Source organism: Pelobates fuscus, chromosome 6 (assembly GCF_036172605.1).
Source record: "Pelobates fuscus isolate aPelFus1 chromosome 6, aPelFus1.pri, whole genome shotgun sequence".
NCBI classification, from domain to species: Eukaryota; Metazoa; Chordata; class Amphibia; order Anura; family Pelobatidae; genus Pelobates; species Pelobates fuscus.
In genome coordinates this window covers 109049796-109064617 of record NC_086322.1, presented here as the reverse complement: position 1 = coordinate 109064617, position 14822 = coordinate 109049796, and positions in this window count along the sequence as shown.

The following is a 14822-nucleotide window of genomic DNA, read 5'->3' as shown; positions in this document are numbered from 1 at the left end:
GAATAGGTTGTAGTCTGTCACACTGTGTAGGTGTAGTGGGGGTGGAATACCTAGGATGAACCAAGTAGTAGCTGTAATTTTAGCTGGGCAGCTGGGTGAGCCATGGGAATAGTGGGCACCTCCTGTCTTCTAGAGACCCCAGACATTTAGTCGTATATTTGCATTGGCCATCATTTTAAATTGGCGAGGTACATGGTTGCCATGCCTTTTGAAAAGATTTTGAATTTGTTGGGCGAGTCTAGGGTCATGCGTTCATACGTGTAGTACTGATTTACTTTTTCGAGTAGTTGGGAGCAGTGGGGCATTTTGTCTGTTTCCAATTCAGTGCTAAGAAGTTCCTGGCAGCCAGTATGATTAGTGTTGCAATTTGTCTGGAAGATTTAGGCATTGTGGGTGGGAGGAGGAGAAATAGGCATGTTTTAATGTTGATGGTCAACGGGGTTATGTCAAATTTGGAGATCAGGTCTCCTACTACGGTCCAAAATGGTTTAATATCTGCACAATCCCACCAAATGTGGGTTAGGTTGCCCTCTGTTCTCTTGCAGCACCAACATAGTTTCAAAACTATGGGGTACATTTTATGGAGATTATTTGAAGTGAGATACCACTGGTATATTAGTTTCCTATAGGCTTCAACATGGGTATAGCACTGTGAGGTGCCTTTCATAGCATTTACAGATAATAACCAATCTGTAGGTGTCATGTCTATTCCTGTCTCCCTAATCCAGCCCTCTTGAAACAGGAGGGGGGCACTGAGGGTGGCGGTCAATAAAGTTTTATAACAGAGGGACAGGGCTTTAGGTTTTTTAGGGACTGTCCAGTATCTATCTGATATTGAATTCAAGATTTGTGTTTGCATTGTGCAATTGTGATCTGAAAGTTGGATCTGTGTTTGGAGGATACATTTCACCTGTAGGTATTGGAAGACCTGAGAGTTGGTTAGACCATACTTCTCTTGGAGTTCTGGGAAGGATCTGATAGTTACATGTTCTACAAGATAACTCATATTGTGAATTCTCTTTTTGGTCCAGGATTGTAGTGTGAGTCATGGTGATACTTTTTTTAATGCCGTTAATGGCTTTCAATGTGGAATTTATGGTGTATCCCATGGTTGAATTGATCCCATTGGTATAGGGTGAGGTTTGTAGTTGAGAATAGATAAGCGGTTTTGGGTTGCAGATGTTTGGGGCTTCACATTATGTCCACCAAGGATCCACCCGGTGCTCGGGCATTTTCCATGTCTACCCATTGTATGTCACTCTTTGGCGTGTGTAGTTTGATAGCGGATTTTAATAGTGATGCTTTGTGGTAGATTGTGAGACTGGGTATCCACATACCTCCTTGGGTCAAGTGTTTTTGAAGCAGGGAGCCCAGCCTTGGTTGGTGCGATTCCCATATGAATTTATTTCACCATTTGTATTTGTTCACAAAGGGCTGGGGGAAATCACATGGGTAACATGGGTAACATTCGGAATGTGTATAACATTTTTGGTAAAATTACCATCTTAGTTATGTTTATTTTAATTAGCAATAAGAGTTTGACTGCTTTCCATTTCGAGAAGTCTGTTTTACATATTTGTAATAGGGTTTTGTAGCTTAGCCTGAACATGCTCACTGTTATAGGTGCAATGTTAACTCCTAAGTATTTGATGCTTGTTGTTCTCCAGTCAAAATTTAGAGCTCTACAGCCACCTCAATGGAGAATGTTTGCCTCGCCTACCCCCACGATGCAGACCCTCCGTGCCATGTTTCCTTGGGAGGTCATCCAACTCCCTGCACCCCAAGTTATCCCCTCTTCACCCATGTTACCCTCCTTTATCTTTTAAGCTGTTGCAAATTAAGAAAGATAGTCAAGGGAGATTCCTCATCCTACATTGCATGATAAATGAGATAGAATACACTCTAGTAGGAATCTACAGTCCGAATGAACATCAGAGGAACTTTCTACACAAAGTACTCAACAAACTCCCTATAGCTTCTTCCAGCTCACTCATTATTTGTGGAGACCTAAATAATGTATTGGACTCACACACAGACACAACCCTACCAGACTCATCACCTAGACACTCAGCGATAAAGGCACACAGTAAAGCTTTAGCTAAACTTATCTCTGAACATGGCATCTATGATTCGTGGAGAACTCTTAACCTCACAGGTAGGGAATTTTCATATTACTCCAGTGTACACAAATCATTCTCTAGGATAGACCATATCATGGTAGCCGGACATCTTCTCCCACAGATGAAACATTGCTCCATTGAGGATATAGTGTTGATAGACAACGCATCACCACTTATGCTGACACTTCAAACTTTATTCCCACATAGGGGACAGGCATCATTGCAAGACCCCCAATTCCTCACACAATTGAGTCAGAACCTAGAAGACTATTTTACCATAAACAAGACCCCAGACACTTCCTCTCTTTCCATGTGGCAAGCTCTTAAGCCCACCATTAGAGATCTTCTTATTATCAGAGCCTCATATATGAAGTGCTAGTCGCACAAAGAATACATTGACTTGCTACACTCCCTACGAGATGCGACAAACGCTCACCTTACAAAACCAGATGAAAAACACTTACTTACTATAACTGACATGACTAAACAAATTAACAAAATAGAAACAAGAGAGAAAAATAAAATATAACGAGCCTTTTGTAGAGACACCTTAAGGTTGCATGCAAAAATGGGTGATAATACACAAAAAAGGAAAAACAAAAAAAAACCTCTACCTATAAGTGTGCCATCTCTTAGTGAGAGGAATATAAGATATTACTTTTATTTGACTATTAAAATATATACAGGGGATAAATAAAGAAAGAATTGGGGTAAAATCAATCCAAGAGAACAGTACTTTCTGTTATATCACAGTTAAAGCAATATAAATAAATGCTGTAATGGTAGTAGAATGCAGTATTATCGTTCTCTATATCTCAGTATGGAGCTACTGTACTAGTAGCAGTTTGCTACATTCAGCAGAACATATATACTTTGTATCACTGTGTACATGGAGATACAAATGCTGAAGTATTAGGGCAGAGAGACAGGGTTTTTACACAGCGAATGCTTCTAAGTATAGCATGAGATTATGTATTGAATACTGTTGAGAGTTAACATCAGGGAAATAAACTAGATCCTAAGTCTAAAGTATGAATCACTAGTGCCTTCGAAGGGCACCCCTTATCAAAAAACCTGCTCTATTGCTAACCCCCCTTTCTGCTGATACTGATGATCGAGAGATAAATAGAGAGAGAAAGGATTTAACCCCTTAAGGACACATGACATGTGTGACATGTCATGATTCCCTTTTATTCCAGAGGTTTGGTCCTTAAGGGGTTAAATATAAAGAACTGTAGACTGGGTAATTTGCAGACGCTTTAAATTATAGTGTCGGCTAGCCGTTAATAGTTGCGAGAAATAGAGAGACCAGCACTAATAATGTCTCGAGTGAGCATCCTGAGCCCTTGGCGTGCACGTTTCGCAAGCGTGGCTCATCAGAGGGGAACCAGACAGAGGTAAGTATTGGGGTATTTAAATGTTGAGATCAATGGTGATTGTTGTAGGTTTTAGTATTAGCCAGTGGTAGCTTACCAGAGGCTTATCTACAGATGACGTTTGTTTGGGTTAACCCTTACATAACTAACATGTCTGAAGTGAAAAAAATAAAAATAGTAAGTATAAAATATGTACAATAACATTAGTAAAGAGTTTCCTACTCTCACTTACCTCTGTCTGGTTCCCCTCTGATGAGCCACACCGGCGAAATGCGCATGTCAGGGGCTCAGGATGCTCACTCGAGACATTATGAGTGAAGTGGGTGTAAGGAGAGATTTTTATACTGAGGGAGAAGGAGGAAATAAAGAGGAGGAGAAGATAGATCATTGCTAAACTGAGAAAAAGTAAATGGGAAATAATTGGAATATCAAGATCAGCTGAAGTTAGGGTAAATATAAGGTTTATGGTTTAAGAAAGTGCAGGAGTGTACCAATAAGAGGCAGTGTGTACACCTGTTTTTTTTTACTTATCTAAAATGTGGGTGTGACAAACAATCTATAAATGTAATAATGAGCATGGGGTTGAGGGGAGGGGAGGGGAGAGGAGGGCGGTATCAGACTTTCTTACACAGTATTGGGGCTTGATAATTCTGAAATCAGACTGTTGAATAAAGATATGTGAGGGTCAGATAGACTTGCAATAAAGGTAAGGGAGGAGGATATGTATCTAGGCACAGAGATGAAGGGATAGTTATTCAAATAAAAACAAACATATCAATAAAAGAAGGGAGGGGTCAGAGGTCAGTCAGAAATCAGAGGGGAATAGAGGAATGCATATAGGTGAATAAAACAATTACATACAGCTCTAGCAAAACTATACTTTAGCATGACAGACAAGATATAAAGGCAAGAAAATATACAATGCCTCAGATTACAGCCTAACACCAAATTGATTTTCATTATATATATATATATATATATATATATATATATATATATATATATATATATATATTTATATTTATATATATCAAAAGTTTTGCCAAAATGAACCCAAAGCAATTTACCTTTGTCAAGGCATGGGAGCGTGATCTGGGCATTTCCCTTTTACGAAAGTCAGTGGCAGAAAATACTCTTAGCACACACAAATCTTTCCTTGTGTACATCCCATACGGAGCTCGCAAGGAAAAACTTGTATAGATGGTACTTAGTACCAACACGTTTAAAACATAGTACCTCTGGCCTGTCTGAAAACTGTTGGCATTGCCTATCCGAACCAGGAATTATGACCCATGTCTGGTGGTCATGTTCACGCATAGTCACATTTTGGGAAGATATAGAACAACTCATCCATGAGTGCTCCGGTATACATCGACCAAGAATACCTGAAATTTATTTATTACATCTCTTCCTAAAGGGGCTATCGAAAGACTGCAAATACCTCATTTATCACATACTAACTGCAGCCTTAACGGTGCTCAGCAGATCTACCGAACAACAAATGCACCTACCGTTGCACAATGTGTCCAAACTTTAAAAATCACAAAAGAATACGAACTATGGCTAGGAAACATCTAACCCATAAAAAATATGTGGCATCAGCTTGGTCCAAGCTTTGCAAAATATTATTCACACGGCATATATGCTGCCAACATACCCATCCCCGCCAGCTCCTGGATTGGGCAACTATCGAGTTCAACAACCTTGGAAGCCACATGAACCTCCTCTGAGTCAACCATACATTTCCGACAGATGTGACCATGTAGTGACCTTGAGATCTGAATCAATAGAAGGCTACGCCACCCAATGCACAATCAGGCGAGGTAGTAACTTCTGACCCTTTGCACCATTGACAATCAGAAAGGGATGACTATCTATCCTGCTATTGATATAAACACATTATTAACCTAAAATGGTGCTACATATATTTCCTTCTCACTCTCTCCCCAATTCCTCCTCCTTCTCTTACCCACCCACCCCCGACCTAATCCCCCAGTTCATACTGTTATAGTATAAAAGTCACAACTTTGTTACCTGTATGTATAATAAGAAAAAACTGATGTAATGTATATGCAACAATGAAATAGCCAAACTACATGTTAACATTTGTTATATAAGGCATTTTCTTTGTCAACTTTTGAGCGCAACTTTATCTTGTCATGTTCCCTGTATCTCTTCACAATAGACAAACAGGCATAGATAAACACAGACAGGCACACATAGGCACAGGCAGACAGACACAGACAAGCACACACAAACACAGACAAAGTCAAGCACACACACAGGCATATAGATACACAATGGAAAAAAGGATGGCCCTGTGCCTTGGGGGCTGGTTGAGGAATGGCCACCTCCTCTGCACCCACACCTTGGCAGAGCCAAGAATCCTCATAGTCTCAAGAGTCGGGCCAAATCCTGGGTCATATACAGCAAGAGCCGTGTGTCTCCCTTCTTCTCCCTGCATTGAGCAACACAGCAAAGAGAGCAGCCTTAGACTTCTGTCCCTGATACGCTCAACTTCCACTAATCTAGCTGGCCACCTTGATGGTACAAGCTGTGGTATATCTACAAAATTGTAATTTAATATATTTAACTCCTTAAGGACACAGCTTCAGAAATAAAAGGCCAACATGATGGAAAAGTGTTGTCATGTGCCCATAAGGGAATAATTTGTGAATATATTTGTGCATTCATGAAATTTTGTGACCACTCACTTTTTAGTAAAGATTAGTAAAATTAGATTACTAAATGTCCACTAGTGATATAGCAAAAATAGACATTTGCCTTTGTGAGGATTTGTAATTTTCCTAAATATACAGCATACACCATGCAAATAAAGTCTGGATGATTTCTGTGAAGATGTCTCATCAGAAGAATGACTGTAAGGGTTTTCTTGCCTGGAAAGTACCATTAAAATTATTTACTTGAAATATAATCTTTCTTTTTATTATAATCACAAAATGTTTGCATCTCATTGATACATTTCTTGGACTTTGTACTAAATGCTATACCTGATTTAAACCTCACATTGCATTTGACAGAAATGTATATCATATTTAAAGATCTATACTCTATAATCTAGAATTAATAAACTTATTGAGCATCTAATGTTCTTCTCTCCAAATTCTTTGATGTTCATTTTTACTATGGAGAGGCATGATGTCACTGCTTGTTCAAGAGGATCCAAATGAGTAGAGACAGCAGAAGCAAAACGCAGCAGATACAACCGTTTCTACTACTGTAAACCTGATTACCTCTCTTCTGATAATCTTCTAATATTGAGGAATATGTAAGCAAAAGATTTCCAGAAGCAAAGATATATATATATTGTGATGCTAGTTGTTTAGAAATAGTTCCTTATATAAACAGAGTAGTGTGCGGTGAGTTTCTAAATGTCAAATTTAACGCAATATAGACAATTTGGGAAAAAAATTAAGACACTTGAGTGTCACTTGATAACTCACAGCAACTCACTGTTTAGTGAAATTTCTCCTAACTTGTTTTAATTAATAAAATATTTGGACTTATTTTATTGTATTCTGTTTTTATTTGGTATCAGTAAATAACAAGTATTACACTTTACTGATATAGTTATTCGTTACTGATTTCTGAAAAGTGCTCCCCCCATAAAAAATAAAATAAAAATAATAACCAAACAGTATATTGGCCCATGACAATAATAAGAAAAAGTAATACAACAGGTTACTTTTTTTTTATTTAGATCTGTTTAGCATTATAAGATAGTATTCTTTCATTGTGAGGGAGAATCATTTTGAGAAATATATTTGGGAACTAATTAACTTGCTCTGAAGCAGTTAATATAAAAAGTAGCAATGGGAGCCATTGCAAGGAGAACAAATTATTTTGCTTTTCATTGCATCCTACTAATAAGTTATATTATATGAAATGTTACAAATATAATGCAAAGCATAATTAGCATTCATGTGCAGAAGCTCAAAGCTCTATATCGTTTTCTTATACAGATGTACGTGCTTGTACTATTTTTTTCTTCTCATGCATAACAAATATATATGCATACCTTCTTTGCATAGAAATGATTCCTTGCTTTGGGTGAGCTACATTTCTGCCAAACCGTAAATGCTTCAACATACTGTAGAGAAATAAAGTATATTAGACACACAGTTTGCAGTGTGTGTATAATGTAAATCCAGCATCTTGCTATAAAAAAAAAAAAAAAAAATGTAAAATTAAATAAAAGCTGTCATAAGCATATGCCTCCCAGTAAGGGTTATTAATTCAAATTCAATATAAACGCTTTCTCAGATATTGATTTTTAAACAATTTATAGACATGTAAGGTCACATTTTTACTATTTAAATAATCAGATACATGTCTTTCTCATTGCACAGATTGCTCTCCAAGCTTTCATTAATGCAAAAATCTACTTTATAAATACATTTAAAAAAAATGTAGCCTTAGTATTATAACTATAATAATGTGAATAAACCCCAAAGCAAATTTTGCTGAAGACAGAGTTTGCATGTATAACAGCTTATACAAATTGGTTTTGCAAAGTATTGAGCTGTTCTTGTCTAGGATGATATGCACAGACAGTATTCAAGGCAAAAGTGAAAAATGTTCATACATTACCAAAAATTGTGAAATATATATGGACATTTGTTACAAACAAATCCTATAATTATCTTGTGTCATTCTTTATTTCAATGTAGAAATTTCATGTGTAGATGCAGACCAGGCAGAGTGCCCATGATGACCTCTGTCCACCACCAAAATCGCATCAGAAACTGGACCATGGAGCAATAGAAGAGATTGCCTGGTCTGATGAATCATGTTTTTTTTAGATTAGGTGAATGGTCAGGTGTGTGTTATTTACCTGAGGAAGACATGGCAGCAGGATGCACTATGGCAAAAAGGCAGGACAATGGAGGTGGTGTGATAATCTGGATAATATTCTGCTGGGAAAGCTTGGCTCCTGGCATTCATATGTATGTTACTTTGACACAACCACATAACTTGTTGAGAAATGGTTTGAGGATGATGACAAAGAGTTCAAGATGCTGGCTAGGCCTCCAAATTCCCCAAATTTAACTCAGAGTGAGCATCTGATGGATGTCCTGAAGCAACTTGCAGAGCTTAAAGGGACACTCCAGTGCCAGGAAAACAAATCATTTTCCTGGCACTGCAGATCCCATGTGCTATAAACCAGGAAGTGCCCTCTAGTGGCTGTCTAGACAGCCACTAGAGGAGGAGTTAACCCTGCAATGTAATTATTGCAGTTTATGAAAACTGCAATATTTACAGCTGCAGGGTTAAGGGTAGTGGGAGTTGGCACTGAAAAGGGAGGCTGGTCTGATCAGGGACTCGGTCAGGTGCTGAAGTCCTTTAGCATTGCAACCAGGCCCCATTAATGTCAGCACCCAGTGCAGGGAGGAAGTGATTTCCTGTCACTTACGCCTAGCTTAAATACTGCATGGAGACTGAGAGGACAAAAAAGGCAAATAAAAGGGCCAAGGGAGAGCACTGTAGGCTACCTCAGACTACCATCAACCTAAGCCGGCCAAGGAAGCCAACATACTGCATCCAAAAGGTATGAAAGAAGAGCGGTTGATAAAAATATGTAAATCGCAACTTGTGCTTCTTTATCTGTGTATCTGTGTGTCAGTGTGTGTGCACCAGTGTGTGTGTAACTGTGAGTCAGAGTGTGTGTATCTGTGTGTGAGTCAGTTTGAGTATATGTATGAATATGTCTAAATGTATGTGTGCCAATGTGCATGTGTTTCTCTGTGTTATGCGAATAGGATAGGGGACAATCTGCTAAATACAAATAAAACAAAACAGCATAGCGTATAACTGTGTGGAGACTGGCACTGTTATGTATTCATAATTGGTCACTCACAAATTTGTGGAGATAAAACAGCCTTGAGTGATATATTTTTCCTTCAGTGTCCAGAATGTTGTCCCTCCTCACAGTTTCATCAATCCATAGATGTATATATCTCAAGAGAGGGAAAATATATACAAAAAATGTAGTGCACTTCCAGAGTATGAATAAAAAAGTATTTAATAACTTACATTCAAGTTTAAAACAAACAGCATGTCACCATAAAGCGTCCTACGCGTTTCGTCCTTAGCTTGGACTTCCTCAGGGACTTGGTGTCAATAAAGTGCAATAAAATATAATAGCAGCAATAAAATATATCCCTCCCACAGTCCTTTTATACATCCCCATTCAGTGTACATATTACACTGTAATTGTATGAGATGTCTAGTTTAAGATTCCTTTATATAGTCTTAGGTATACAAAAATATATATTTCTGGGTAAGAGTTATATAAATTGTACATAGATGTAAAACAAGGAAAAACATATCTTTATATAGATTTGCACTCTTCAATTGTGAAAATGGGTTACATACTAAGAGATTTACAAACTCAGATTGTAATGTAAATATATGTTTTCTTCGTTTTTTTATTTCACATTTGCCTTGTAAAGATAGTGCCTTCCAGAGAACTCTCTTAACTGTTTCCCTTTCCCCTTCCCCGTTTTGTCCACCCACTTGTATATACTTTGAGTCAGTGTAATAGAACGAGTGACCAACGATCACGACCCACTTCCGGGTCTGTGAAACGCAAAGTGGAACGCACGCAACGCATGCGATGACGTCATCCGGTCCCGTGAAACGCAAGTGGAACGCACGCAACGTACGTGATGACGTCATCCGGCCCCATGCCGCGAAAAAGAAAATCGAACATCAGCTGAAAGAACTTCAACACTGAATGGGGATGTATAAAAGGACTGTGGGAGGGATATATTTTATTGCTGCTATTATATTTTATTGCACTTTATTGACACCAAGTCCCTGAGGAAGTCCAAGCTAAGGACGAAACGCGTAGGACGCTTTATGGTGACATGCTGTTTGTTTTAAACTTGAATGTAAGTTATTAAATACTTTTTTATTCATACTCTGGAAGTGCACTACATTTTTTGTATATATTTTCCCTCTCTTGAGATATATACATCTATGGATTGATGAAACTGTGAGGAGGGACAACATTCTGGACACTGAAGGAAAAATATATCACTCAAGGCTGTTTTATCTCCACAAATTTGTGAGTGACCAATTATGAATACATAACAGTGCCAGTCTCCACACAGTTATACGCTATGCTGTTTTGTTTTATTTGTATTTAGCAGATTGTCCCCTATCCTATTCGCATATACCTATTGAAGACAAGAGGAAGTCTTCGGGGATCTACCTGGATACTCCACCTATGATATAGGGGAAGTCCTGGTTTGCTTTCATTTATATTTTCTTTTCACTGGGTTGTGTTCACACATCTTGTTGTTTTTGTTTCTCTGTGTTAGTATGTAGCCACATATGTATACATCCAAGTATTTACATTCAAACATCAACACTACATAGAGACACACCCTTCCTATCAAACACCAACATTGCACAAAATCAAACCAGAAACTGCATGCAATCAAACACCAACACTAGATGCAAACAGAGCTGTTCTGCAAACAAACGCCAACACTGCATACAAATACACTCCTGTATTAAATTGCTAACATTGTATACATTCACCCCTTCAACATTCAAATACCAAAACTATATTCAAGTATCAACAACTCATACAAACACACCATTGCATTCAAACACACTGCACACAACTTGCAACAGTATATACAACAGTATATACAAACACACAACTGAAATTACATGCCAGTACTACATACAAATAGACCCCTAAATTCACACAAGCACTTCATACAAAACCATGCTTACATTCAAACACAAAAACCTCCCACAAATAAAACCCTGCAAGGATGGTCAAATTGTAGATTCACAGCTATGGGAGATGTATGACAGATGGAAAATTTACATTTTGGCCACACGTGCCATGGGGTGTGGCGTGAGGGCAGGGTCATCTTTAATAATGGTTGGACCCTGGGCAAGCATTTGCTTGGGCCCCCTGAACCCTTCCCCCCACTCCCTGACACAGCGACGGAACTAAAGTAGAGAGGGCCCTGGCCTGGTGCAAGACTTATTTTTGGCCTAACCATTGCAAGGATGGCCAAAAGGTAGATCCCCATTTGTCATGCAACTCCAACAATGCTTTGACAGCTGGGGCTCTATTTTATTTCCCATGCTTTCAATGTTGTATTTAGCACGGAGCAGCATTTTTATGTTTGAATGTAAGCATCTTTGTGTATAGAGTCTGTTTGTGTGAATGTAGGGGTTTGTTTGTATGGGGTGTTGGCGTTTGAATGCAAGCATACATTTATGTGTAGTGTTTGTTTTTGAATGCAGGGGTGTGTTTATATTTAATTTTGGTGTTTAACACAGAGGTGTGTTTGTATGTAGTGTTAACATTTTAATGCAGAAATGTGTTTGTATGTAGTGTTAAAGTTTAAATGCAGGGGTGTATTTGTGTGTAGTGTTGGCATTTGAATGCTGAGATGTATACACATACACACTGTGATATCCACAAACACACACACTGATACATATACATACACACCGATACAAAACTTGACACTTATGCAGATACAGATACAAAGATACACATACTAACAAACATGCAGATACACATGCTTATTACATATAGATACACAGATACACACACTGACAACATACAGATACACTGACACACATACAGACACACAGATAAATGACTTGATGCACATGCAGGCTCACAGATACACTGACACACACACTGACTACGTATAGATACACCGATACACACAATGACTGTCAGGGTGGCGGTGTCCAGGTGGCGGAGCAAGGACCGGGACCCAATATGCCTGATGTTAAGTGGGAGTCTTCAGCGTGGAGGTGGATTAGCAGGGTCTGGTGCAGGGTAACCGCACGCCCCCTGGTGTTGAGCACCAACGTTTGTGCAGCCACATACCAAGACCCTGAATCAGCTTCAGCGGATACCAAGAACTAGGAGCATGGAAATTAAGCAGACCTCCCAGGAGCTTAATAGAGAGGCTCTGCAGCAGGATTGTATCCAGTACTAGAAACAAGGCAAGACTAGAGATAGGCACCAAACATGAAAACAAGACAGAACTAGTAGAACCCAGAACCAGAGAATGATAGTAAGCTAAACCCAGAACATATACACAAGACATGAGGAAAACATGAACATAACATGGGCATGACTGGACAGGACTATACATGGGCTCGGTATACAAACTAAAACAAGACAAGATAACATAGGCAAAACAAGAGGAGAAATAACTAAGTACTACATATGAAAATCATGAGGATTTAGTCCCACTATATGATCATACATTGCATAAGCCTGCCAACAACGCCAATGTACCCCATATCTGGCAGGTCCTACACTGCCTAATGTATGCTAAAACATCCTAAGTAGACATATATAGCACTTACCTGCAAGAAAGGGCAAAAGCTTTGAGCAGCTGCCTGCAGGACTCTGAAACAGAAAGGAATGATGGAAAACAAACGGGTGTGGCAACATAAAACAAACATTTAAAGGAAACCTGGAGACTGGGAAATCCAGGGACGAACTATAGGAATGAACCCAGAAATCCCAGCATAAAGAAAACCAGACAGACTAGAAAACCAAAAAACCAAGGAAAACTAAGCAAGAATAGCAAAAAGAGTACTGGATACCAGAAGCCAAGTCCAGACATCAGAACAGAGCAGAGCAGGTCATGACATGGACAACATAGAGATACACACTGACACACATATAGACACACAGAAACACAACCTGACACACTTGCAGATACACAGACACACAGTTACACACACTGACACACATGCAGATACACACACTGTCTATATACATATGCACAAATGTACACACTGACACCTACACATACATAGATACACACACACACACTGACAACATACAGATACACAAACACATACTGACACATATATTAACAGACATGCTGATACAAAGACACATATACTGACACACACACAGACACATACATTGACAGACCCACTCACAGACATCCTGACATATATACTCAGACACACACATACACTGACAGACATACTGATGCACACACACTCAGACACACTAACACACACAGACACACATACTGACACACACACACATACAGACACATACACTGTCAGACATACTGACACACCAACACACACAGACACACTAACACACATACAGATATACTGTCACAGACACATGCAGTAACACACACACACAGGCATACTGACACACACTGAGAAACACATGCAAAATCTACACTTTGACAGCCACCCTTTCATTTTGCTGGAGGGTGGATTCACAGTGGTCCAGTGTGCTGGCTGCAGTTGCTGGGAGTTGAGGTCCAGTTCTCCTGGCCTGGCTCCCTGCACACTGCCTCTTCTGGGTTCTCCTCCTGTGCAGCTCACTTCCTTCCACATACTGCCAAAAAGCAAGGGGCCCCTGCTTACAAATGCCCACTTGGTGGCCCTAACAGCATGGGCCACATGATGGGCCCCCTTAGTGTGCGGGCCCACTGCCTACAACAATTTATTTTAGGATTGGTGATCCTAAAAGAAATTGTTGTGGGCTGAGGGCAAATTGGCTAGCTTCTTTTTGCCCCCAGGACTGGAGTAACTGGGCCTGGGGAAGCTGCCCTGCTTGCCCCGCATTAAAGACGGTCCTGGGTGAGGGGGGGAAATATTTATTGCACCAGAGCCCTCTCTACATTACTTACACCACTGCTCAGAGGTCTTGTGGAGTCCATGTCTTGATGCATCAGAGCTGTTTTGGTAGCACAAGGGGAACCTACATGATATTTGGCAGGTGGTTTTTATGTTGTGGTGAATGATCAGTGTATGTATTTTCAATAGGATTCAGATATATTTAGATATATCTGCATAAAACGTGCCAAAAATTAAATTAGCACAGTAGGGGTAACATAACAATTTAGTTCAAGCTGACATTAGTGATCTTTAGTGTTAATAATATAATTCAAGGGTTCCTTCGATTTTGTTAGTTATTGTTTATAGGTTTAAAAACTCATTGCATTTGTTTATCGTACAAAGTCAATGTGTAAAGGTTTCATAATCTAGGAAGTTCCACTAAATAGTTAGGTTAAGAAAGAAACATACAGATTGATTTACAAATCTTTGACATTCTCTAAAAATCTCTAGTAATAAAACAGTTATTGTAAAAAGTATATTACTTATTAACAGGCACATCTCAATCTGTCATCTCAATATGTCAATAAGAATAACCCTCACTGAGCGAATGCAAGCAAATCCGAGATAAAATCATAAATACACAACATCAGTCTCTATATACTAGACTAATACTAGACAGACACTTGGAAAATAATTTTCTAATTTTTCCCAT